Below are 4,459 nucleotides of genomic sequence, written 5' to 3' on the forward strand. Positions count from 1 at the left end.
AAATTTTAGAAGGTGACAGCAGAGAATGGATTTTTAAATCCCACAAAATAACCGTTGGCAAACAATTTGAAATGCAAAACTGCAGAACAAATGAATGAGTAAATATAATTAAGCTATTTGCATTTATAATGCAAAAATGATCTAGAGAGCCATATTTTTTCAGTTTAATGCGATTTTGAAAAAAAGCTTTCAATTAAAAAGTTACACAAAAATATGAGTATAGGGAACTAAACTATAAAAATGATAAACAAAATAACGTTTACTCATTCGAGCAAAATTTACAAAGAATGATTGTTCACTTGGCTATTTCGCAGCACAAAATAGATTCTAAAGTACTCTAATCATCATTTTATCAAAATAGCTAGTAAAAAAATATTTCTAATACGAAATGGCATAACAATTCAACGAGAACAAATAATTTGAAATCTTTAACACGTAATTATTAGCAAATTTTTGTAATATCACACCATATGTCGATGATAATGTAAAAGTGATCCTAACCATTTGAATCTCAAATTTCATTCGATTGATTAGTTACAAAACTTTCATCCAGAGAGAGGCATACAAATTTTATGAGCACAAGTAGTTAAACTAATGTATCAAGAAAGGTAAGCTAGTTCACAAGTTGTCGAACCTGTGCAATAATAATTGCCTACTCAAGAAAAATACAATTTTTGTATATAGTAGTGAGCAGGGTCGATTCCACAGGGATTGAAAGTAATTCGTTTCTTCTAAAGTTCAAGTTATGGGGGGTTTTATAGAAATTAACAATAAACTATGCTAATCGACTATTGCAATTAAATAAAAATTAAATGGAAAATTATGAAAACTCAAATAGTATTGGACAAACTCTCGTCAAGAAGTAATTTCGGAAATGGTTCTCCTAATTGATTATTGATGGAAGAATAATCCCATTTATGATCTGATAAATAAGTTATAACTACCGAGTGAGCGATGACAGTCAATTTCTCCTTAATCATCGATAGTTAAGGTACGACTGTTGGCTATTACCCTAATTGCGAAATAACCCTAGGTACGACCGTAGAATTCAATTTCACAATTACTTTAAGATTTAGAGAAACCCTGTTCCAATCAAATAACACGCTATGAGGATTGTTTACAAATTAGCCCGTATATTTCCCTGATACAACTCCAATTATGTCAGTTACCACTAATTTAAAACACTCAAACAATTACGGATTTAATTATTCTAATTGGTTTTAGACTATTGAATTAATCTAACATCTGAGTCCAGGATAATTGAATAATACAACAACCATAAGAAAATAGAACAGGAAATAGACGAATACTAAAAAATAATGGGAAAAGTTAAATCAATTTGATCTCATAATTTAAGTTGAATCAAATCCTCCACTATTTCTTGACTAGAAGTAGAGACTTAATTCATCTCCATTGAAAACAATTCACGCGAAATTGTAGAGTTATTAGTTGACGGCATTCTTCGCAAGAAATCTCAAAATCCAATATAATCAAAAGGAATGAATAGTCAGCCGAGAAAAGAGACAGCCGAAAAGTCCAAAAACCAAAAAAGTAATCAAAAAGTTGTCTGACGACTTCTTCCTACCGAATTTTCTACTTCCCATCCGGCTACTAAGAGGATTTTTCCTCGTCTGCCGCCCTTTTGGCCTATAAATAAGGAAACAAAATTCACTTTAGTCTCCGGTTTCCTACCACTACTTAAATTCTTTTACTAATTGCTATAGGAATTAATCCTGCATATCTCATGTTCACCAAGGACATATGACCAGCAATTGCATCAATTGATAGACTTTGTGATCCCGCTTTGCAATTCTGGATGTCCCGCATGAATTAGCAATTGTAGTGAGAATTCGCACCTTTTTACGATATTTTGTTCCAACTCCCTGCGATAAGCACAAATGTCAAAAATGAATAGAATCCACCAACTAATGCACAATTACTAAGGCAATAGGAAGAAATTAATTATAAAATAAATGACAAAATTGCGACCTATCACTAGTTACTTGCGGTAGTGTATTTCTTGTGTAATGATAATGAAATTTTAGAAGGTGACAGCAGAGAATGGATTTTTAAATCCCACAAAATAACCATTGGCAAACAATTTGTAATGCAAAACTGCAGAACAAATGAATGAGTAAATATAATTAATCTATTTGCATTTATAATGCAAAAATGATCTAGAGAGCCATATTTTTTCAGTTTAATGCGATTTTGAGAAAAGCTTTCAATTAAAAGGTTACACAAAAATATGAGTATAGGGAACTAAACTATAAAAATGATAAACAAAATAACGTTTACTCATTCGAGCAAAATTTACAAAGAATGATTGTTCACTTTTCTATTTCGCAGCACAAAATAGATTCTAAAGTACTCTAATCATCATTTTAACAAAATAACTAGTGCAAAAATATTTCTAATATGAAATGGTACAACAATTCAATGAGAGCAAATAATTTGAAATCTTTAACACGTAATTATTAGCAAATTTTTGTAATATCACAACATTTGTCAATGATGATGTAAAAATGATCCTAACCTTTTGAATCTCAAATTTCATTCGATTGATTAGTTACAAAACTTTCATCCAGAGAGAGGCATACAAATTTTATGAGTACAAGTAGTTAAACTAATGTATCAAGAAAGGTAAGCTAGTTACTTGCCGTAGTGTATTTCTTGTGTAATGATAATGAAATTTTAGAAGGTGACAGCAGAGAATGGATTTTTAAATCCCACAAAATAACCGTTGGCAAACAATTTGAAATGCAAAACTGCAGAACAAATGAATGAGTAAATATAATTAAGCTATTTGCATTTATAATGCAAAAATGATCTAGAGAGCCATATTTTTTCAGTTTAATGCGATTTTGAAAAAAGCTTTCAATTAAAAAGTTACACAAAAATATGAGTATAGGGAACTAAACTATAAAAATGATAAACAAAATAACGTTTACTCATTCGAGCAAAATTTACAAAGAATGATTGTTCACTTGGCTATTTCGCAGCACAAAATAGATTCTAAAGTACTCTAATCATCATTTTATCAAAATAGCTAGTGAAAAAATATTTCTAATACGAAATGGCATAACAATTCAACGAGAACAAATAATTTGAAATCTTTAACACGTAATTATTAGCAAATTTTTGTAATATCACACCATATGTCGATGATAATGTAAAAGTGATCCTAACCATTTGAATCTCAAATTTCATTCGATTGATTAGTTACAAAACTTTCATCCAGAGAGAGGCATACAAATTTTATGAGCACAAGTAGTTAAACTAATGTATCAAGAAAGGTAAGCTAGTTCACAGGTTGTCGAACCTGTGCAATAATAATTGCCTACTCGAGAAAAATACAATTTTTGTATATCGTAGTGAGCATGGTCGATTCCACAGGGATTGAGAGTAATTCGTTTCTTCTAAAGTTCAAGTTATGGGGGGTTTTATAGAAATTAACAATAAACTATGCTAATCGACTATTGCAATTAAATAAAAATTAAATGGAAAATTATGAAAACTCAAATAGTATTGGACAAACTCTCGTCAAGAAGTAATTTCGGAAATGGTTCTCCTAATTGATTATTGATGGAAGAATAATCCCATTTATGATCTGATAAATAAGTTATAACTACCGAGTGAGCGATGACAGTCAATTTCTCCTTAATCATCGATAGTTAAGGTACGACTGTTGGCTATTACCCTAATTGCGAAATAACCCTAGGTACGACCGTAGAATTCAATTTCACAATTACTTTAAGATTTAGAGAAACCCTGTTCCAATCAAATAACACGCTATGAGGATTGTTTACAAATTAGCCCGTATATTTCCCTGATACAACTCCAATTATGTCAGTTACCACTAATTTAAAACACTCAAACAATTACGGATTTAATTATTCTAATTGGTTTTAGACTATTGAATTAATCTAACATCTGAGTCCAGGATAATTGAATAATACAACAACCATAAGAAAATAGAACAGGAAATAGACGAATACTAAAAAATAATGGGAAAAGTAAAATCAATTTGATCTCATAATTTAAGTTGAATCAAATCCTCCACTATTTCTTGACTAGAAGTAGAGACTTAATTCATCTCCATTGAAAACAATTCACGCGAAATTGTAGAGTTATTAGTTGACGGCATTCTTCGCAAGAAATCTCAAAATCCAATATAATCAAAAGCAATGAATAGTCAGCCGAGAAAAGAGACAGCCGAAAAGTCCAAAAACCAAAAAAGTAATCAAAAAGTTGTCTGACGACTTCTTCCTACCGTGCCCTTGTGGGGTTGCCATCCCACATCGGTTCTTGGGGGATTTGGGGTTGGGTTTATAAGTCCCTGAGAGGACCTCAAAAGTTGCCGGCTTTTGAGGTTTCTTCTGGGATTAGGTTTATGTATCTAACTTTCGTAAAAAAAAAAGCCATTTCTTAGGAACAGGTCAAGAGGCAAATTCCTGCA

This window comes from Coffea eugenioides, chromosome 7, assembly GCF_003713205.1.
Source record: "Coffea eugenioides isolate CCC68of chromosome 7, Ceug_1.0, whole genome shotgun sequence".
Lineage (NCBI taxonomy): Eukaryota > Viridiplantae > Streptophyta > Magnoliopsida > Gentianales > Rubiaceae > Coffea > Coffea eugenioides.